The sequence below is a fragment of the Equus caballus genome, chromosome 26, assembly GCF_041296265.1.
Source record: "Equus caballus isolate H_3958 breed thoroughbred chromosome 26, TB-T2T, whole genome shotgun sequence".
NCBI classification, from domain to species: Eukaryota; Metazoa; Chordata; class Mammalia; order Perissodactyla; family Equidae; genus Equus; species Equus caballus.
In genome coordinates, this window is record NC_091709.1 from 21,680,247 (window position 1) to 21,687,676 (window position 7,430).

The following is a 7,430-nucleotide window of genomic DNA, read 5'->3' on the forward strand; positions in this document are numbered from 1 at the left end:
CAGCCCCTCCTCCTCGACTACCACCTTCTAGATATTGTCCACTTAACATCTGAACCAACGTTCCCAAGGTTTGCTAATTTGCTTCAGTCACTGAAGATTTTTCTGACCTATCTGAGGTAGCAATACTGGAAGCAGGGAAGGATTCTGTTGAGGGATGTTTCTCCCTCAAGATTGATTCCGTAAAAATTCAAGGGCAGGTCCCCCAGAAGTTGCTGCTGTAGTAGCTGCAGCTGCAGCCACTGCTCAAGACTGAGGAGACCAGTTCTCACTGCTTGAAGGATCAAGCATAGCCTGACTTCCTCGCCCCAGGACTTCCCATTAAAAGATACTTGTAGACTTCCAGACAAGCAAAACTCACATCTGATAAGGGCTTGCATCCAAAATATACAAAGAACTCTTAAAACTCACCAGTAAGAAAACAAACGACTCAATTAAAAAGTAGGCTAAAGATCTGAACAGACACCTCACCAAAGAAGATATACAGATGGTAAATAAGCATAGGAAATGTTATTAGGGAATCGCAAATTAAAACAACGATGAGACGCCACTACACATCTATTACAACAGCGAAAATCCAAAACACTGACAGGACCAATGCAGGCTAGGATGTGGAGCAACAGGAACTCCCATTCATTGATGGCAGGAATACAAAATCATACAGCCAGTTTGGAAGACAGTTTGGTGGTTTTCTACAAAGCCAAACATACTCTTACCATACGATCCAGCAACTGTGGTCATCGGTGTTTACCCAAAGAAGTTGAAAACTATGTCCCCATAAAAACCTACCAATGACTGTTTAATGCAGCTTTATTCATAACTGCCAAAAATTGAAAATAACCAAGATGTCAGTCAGTAAAGGCATAAACAAACAGTGGTACATCCAGACAATGGAATATTATTCAGCAATAAAAAAATGGAAATGAGCTATTAAGCCACAAAAAGACATGGAGAATCCTGAAAGCATATTACTAAGGGAAAGAAGCTACTTTGAAAAGACTTCATGCTGTCTGATTCCAACTACATGACGTTCTATATACAGAGACAGTACAAAGATCAGTGGTTGCCAGAGCAAAGGAGACGGGGGAAGCATGAACAGATGGAACACAGGGGACTTTAGCGCACTGAAACTAGGCCCTATGATAGTGTAATGGTGAATGCATAACATTATGTATTTGTCAAAACCCACAGAAGTGTACCACACAAAGAGTGAACCCTAACAGAATCTAAGGACTACAGGTGATAATAAGGAACATATCAATATTGGTTCATAAATTGTAACAAATGGACCACCCCAATGCAAGATGGTAATAATAGGGAGAAAGAGGTGGGGGGATATGGGAATTCTCTGTACTCTCTGCTCAATTTTTTTTCTATAAACCTACGACTGCTCTAAAAATAATCTATTAGCAATATAACTTTTTTAAATAACTGGTAAGGTAAAAAAAAGATGCTTTGCTGCTCTGTCAGGGTTGTTGAAACCAACTCATGACATGATCTCATTACCATATTCTCATCAGATCAACCTGCCACAAGTGTTCTTGTTGCATCTTCCAAAAGGTTTTTGCTGAGAAGAATCTCCTCAGGTGCCCTCAATTGGCTGGGACAGTAGTCCCTGGTGTCCCCACTCGCTTTTCTGCAGGTTTCTCTTGTTCAGTTGCAGTAGTAGGTGCAGGTTCAGAAGATGCCATCCTTGATGCTGGAGTGGTGGGTACAGGTGCAGACATGGGAGCCAGAACAGGGACAGAGGAGGGGGCTTGAGCCACAGCTGCCCCTGGAGAGGAAACAGCCGGAGGAAACAGTAGTGGCAGGATTTGATCTCTGGGTTGTAGCTGGGGCTGGTGTTGTCACAGCACTGGGATTTGTGACCATAATCATGATGAACTTTTCCTCATTATGATTATAATCTTTGAGACTAGTATCATCATTAAGGATTTTGTCTGCAGAAATTAAGATTTGTGCCACTATGCAAAATGCATCTTTTGCCTTCAATGCTTTTACTACAAAGCTGCAGCCAAAGGGAGTAGTCGCCTGCACTCAGCTGCATTCTGGAACCAAGGCCCTGACTCACCCTGGAGCCCACAGTCCACATCACATTCCCAGAGCCAGCCTCCTGCCCCTTCACCTCCCCATGTTCCCGGTGCATTGTCCAGGCCTCTAGAAACCTCTCTTCTCCTCAGACCCACTGCTACGCACAGCTCATATTATTTTTTAAATGACTAAATAGAGAATCAATGTCTCTTGGTTTAAAAAGAAAAAGCAAGAAGGAAGTCCTCCACTAGGATGTTAGTTCTCATCACATTAAAATAAGAGAAATTTTTGGTTAAAGAGGCATAGTTCACACTCGAGAAATTATATCATGCTCTATTTTTAAAAACAAATTTTAACTATTAACAATGGTTTTAAAACCACCTTTCTATTTTGGGCATTCAGTACCTGGAAGATAATAAGACCCAAATGTATACAAGGAAGTGGCTTGGGGAGCAACAAGTTTAACCAGGAGTTCAGTTTTGGATGATCTGTGTTTGAGGTACTTGTAGATATCCATGTCTGGTTGATGAGTAGGTGGATATTAATTTCAGAATTTTTACGGATATAGCATGAAAGCTATGGGACTAAGTAACATAACCTAGAAAGTGAGCATACAGAAAGCGGGGGAAAAAGGCTCTGGGGAAGACCAACTTAGAAACTACAAAGGGAAGGCAGAATGAGATCCTACAAAGGAGGCTAGGAAGGAGTGGCCAGTGAGATAGAGGCAATCGAGAGCAAGGAGGATCTCAGCATGGACTGAAGAAAGTGTTTCAAGAAGGAAAGGACGATCATTTGTGTCAAAAGCTGCTCACAGGCCAAAAGCTTCTTATGGGTGAGGCAATAGCAGGACTGAGAATTGTCCATTGGATTTGGCTGCATGGAGGTCACTAGTGACCTTGAACCAAAAGTTCTTACAGAAGGAAAGAGACAGAAGCAGAATGGAGTAGGTTCAAGACAGCATGGGAAAACAGAATTGTAGACAATGAGTAGAGACAATTCTTTTTAAGAGGTTTGGCTATACAGAGAACAGAGAAATGTTCCCAGGATTGGCTGATTGAAATCATAGCCTTAGCTGAAGGGTTCCATCTCTGACCACAACTGGCCTAGCATCTGAGATAAGAAATAAGATTATCATAGAGCTACTCAAATGAGAAAGTCCTTCATTATAATATGCCAAAATAATGATCATTCAAACTTGGATGGTTTGTTACACCATCTGTCAGTGACCACCCCATGCTAACAAAAAATAAAAGACAAAAATAAAACTTTTTTTATTTGTAATGTCAGAAAAAAAAATCCTTTTTCTTCTACCCTTCTAGGTTCTTGGTTGAATCTCTGTAACAAAAGACAGATTAACAAGAGAAAAGCACACAAATTTATTTAATATAAGTTTTATGTAACACGGGAGCCTTCATAAGGGAGTGAAGACCCAAAGAAGCAATTAAACCTAAGTGTTTTTATGCTAGGTTTGATGAAGAGTAGGAACTCATGGAAAAATGAGAAAGGACAAAAAGGGTACGAGCTAAGTGCAAACTTCAGGAAACAGCAAGACCTAAGCAAGAGGGAAACTGCTCATTCACATTCAGAGATAAGGATGCTCTTTTTGTCTGGGTGTAGGGAGGTCACCTCTCACGTGAGGGTCTTAGGACCTGCTTCAGGGCAGAAGGGTGGAGAGTCCTTCCAGCACTTGCTGTGTGTCAAATTCCTTTAACTTAAAATATTCAATCTGCCAAGGTGCTATATTTTGGGATAGCATGTTCTGAATCCCATCAATAACAGTACTTTCCCTTTATTCCAGAAAAGCTTTAATAATCAAAATAACCCTGAGCCAGCCCTGATGGCCTAGTGGTTGCAGTTTCCTGCTCTCGTTGCTTTATCAACACCAATTGTGTGTCAGTCAGTGCTGTGGTGGCGGCTCACATAGAAGAACCAGGACTTACAACTAGGATATATAGCCATGCACTGGGGCTTTGGGGAAGAAAAGAAGAAGTAATCCTGAGATTATGATGCTAAACGTGACATTAAAAATATTGTAAGAAACCAGAACAAATAGTTTCATGAATATAAAGTGAAATGCTGAACTCAAAGTTTTCAGATGCCATGAGTTATTTAAAGGAATATATTAATATCCAAAATGAACTGACAGAATAAAATAAGAAAAAACATTACTCGACTAACGGAAGTACAAAAAATATAACCTCTGGGGAAGATTTCACAAAATGACAGTAATTGAGACTATTATATTTATTGAATGAGAAGCAATTGTTTTATAAATTAAATAGCTAAAAACACTTTCCACTATGTCAACAATAAAAATTGCCCCAAATTAAAACATTAACCTTCAACTAGTATTAAACACTAACAATGTTTTAAAAACAATTTTTTTGTTCTAAAATATACTTAAGTGATGTTTAGTTCCAATAGAATATTTTAAAATCTTAAACTTTACTCTTCCATACACCTACAAGTTCAGAAATAACGCAATTAGAATAATCTAGGCTTCTGGTTTCAGCTTTGACACATAGAGCTTAGTCACTGCTATCTTCACAACAAGAAAAAAGTAGAAAAACTGAAAATTAATGACTTTTCTTGAACCCATCAGACAACTGAGGTCACAAGCAAACTGCCACCAGAAATCTGAAAACACAGCTTCACCCAGAGAGATTTGCTGACCTGGAGAAGTTACTGGAGCCGTATACTGGTAGGAACACTGAGATGGTAATTTTGGTGAACAGCTGGAAGCTGAGATGAGAGTCAGAAACTCCTGGGGATTGCAGTCCGAATGGGGCCCCTACATTTTCATGAGATTTGCTTCTTGTACCTCTACCAAATTCTCATTGTGAAGATCCAAGAAAGATCTCTGTGGCTCTGGCAGGAGGAGGGGAATAATAATCATTGAGAAAGAAATCAACAGTTTTAACCACAATGCAGGATTACTCTCCTTGGGAAAAGATTTTTTCAGAGCCAAATCTCAGCTGGTGGAAGGGAATTCCCCCCCTCCACCCCACCTTCAGACTTCCTGTTTCACCTGAAGAGGGGAAACAAAACAAAAATGGAAATACGGTCAACAGAGATCAAGGCTTCAAGGAAATAGGTTTAGATTCAAAGACTGCAGCCAGGATGAGAGTAGAGAGTAGAGAAACACTTGGCAAAGGTCGCAGTCCAAAAGCAAAGACCCACAAAAATACTGAAATTTAATCAAGAGATTATAGACTGCTCCCCCTAACCCACACCAAACCACAACCCAAATAGAGCTCCAGTATAACAGTGGATTATGCCTGTAAGATCTGCAAAGAGCAGGCTATCTGAGGACGCATACTTAGGGAAGCCCAATGACAAGAGGGAAAACAAAGCAAGGACACTAGAGAAACATGAAGCTTCTAGCACCTACAGCTACAGCAAAAATTAACATAAATCCTCACACTAACGGCCTATTTAACTCAGTTCTAATTACCCACGCATAACATGTTCACCTTTTAACATAAAATTTCAAGACCTGCCAAAAGGCAAGAAAAAGCACTTTGTCTGAAGTGACAAAGCACACATTAGAACCAGACTCAGATATGACACGGATTTTGGAATTATCACACAGGGAATTTAAAATAACCATGATTAATATGGTAAGGGTGTTAATGGAAAAGTGGACAAGGTGCAAGAACAGATGGTTAATGTAAGCAGAGAGATGGAGAATCTAAGAACCCAAAGGAAATGCAAGAAATCAAAAATATCATAACAGAAATGAATATCTTCTATGGGCTCATCAGTAGACGTGACACAGCCAAGGAAAGAATCAGTGAGATTGAAGATAGATCAATAGAATAATTAGTTAAAGAATCGAAGAGGTGGAAGAGACATTAAAAATTATCTAGTATACCTACTCATTTTCCTTCTGAAAAATTGGATTAAAAATACATTCTCTTTTCTGATGGGATGCCAATAATGTAAATAATCATCTAACTCTACTCTCAAGACTATTGCAAATGGAAGCATATAATTTTAACACAACTTCATAGATGAAATAACTTTAGGCATTTAAATACCATTTGCCTGTAAAGAATAATTCAACACACAAGTTATATACAGTTGTGATTCAATTAGGAGAATTAGAATAGGAGTTTACATTTTTCCTACTATTACGTAGCATCCTGACCAATGTTTTAAAGATTTTTGCATTGCCATTCTTTTACTAAATGCCCTACAGTCCATGCCGTATCCTTGACACTTGTCTACTGCTACTATGATCATCTCTGGGATTAAGGATCAGTTGTCAAACATTGGAACCTAAAGCTCTTATTTATGGCCTTGCCTCCTCGGACTCCAGTATTTAAAGTCACTTCAGTCAGTGTTCGATTTCAGCCCAGCTGTTCGTGTTTGCACATTTAGGTAACTTGCTTCCAAAGACTTATGACATTGAACTACTGAAGGTCAAGTTACTGCTAAGTGGACTTTTTATATATTATATCAGAAGAAGAATAGTGCAGCAGGTTCTTAAGATTATTAGCTTTTCCTGCTTTCTTTGACTGAAACTGGTATTTGAGCTCATGTTCAAATATTTCACATATTATCCATGTGAAATTCTGTGTTGGTGTAGAGGTGGCTAAGAAGAGAGGGCCCCTGTTTTCAAGGCATGATCAAACTATAACTGTGGTATTAGAATCACCCTGGAAGCTTCTTAAAAATTCTGTCCTTCAGGCCTGTTTGAAGTGGGGCCTGTTTGAGTTGGAGACCAGGCATCCATATTTTTTTAAAAGCTCCCCAAATAATTATAATGTGCAATCGAGATTAGAATTACTGAACTATATAGTAAGAAAATATCACAAAAGAGATTTGGAAGAGATAGATAAGAATATGACACACACACACTCACAAGATTCGGAGGAAAACAAATTCGTATCCAATAGAGAAATCAGCAACAAAGGTTTCTGAGTTTAAAGGTCTATAAAGATTTTGGAGAGGAATACCTGACTGAGTGGAGATGCATTCCTGGCAGGGAGACACTATGACTGAAAGAAGTCAAAGATGTGTTCTTGACAATGATCTTTTTGAATGATGTGGAGAAGAGACAGATCCAGAAGAGAATATTGTAAGGAAGTGTGGGAAATAAGATGAGACAGGGAGCAAGGTTCCAAATTGAAAAGACCTTAAAAACCTGAAGTTCAGGGTGCTGTTATTATAAAGTATTTCTTAAATAGCTTTTTGTATGATTTAAATATCCCGAAGCTTAAACCCATGATCTTGTTACCCAGCTTAAGTATTAAACATTATTAATGCAGCTGAAATCCCTGTGCTCCTTTCCTAACCATAATTGTCCCACCCTCTGCAGGGGTAATTCTCATCCTAAACGTGGTGTTTATTATTCTCATGCGTTTCTTAATACTTAGATACATAGATGCTTATGCTCC

General features: G+C 39.1%; 1 pseudogene; it reads right to left on the reverse strand.

Moving 5' to 3' along the window:
- Positions 1-1,483: 1,483 nt before the first annotated feature.
- LOC111770743 (UV excision repair protein RAD23 homolog B pseudogene) lies at positions 1,484-2,130 on the reverse strand (annotated as a pseudogene).
- Between the last annotated feature and the right edge of the window lie 5,300 nt (positions 2,131-7,430).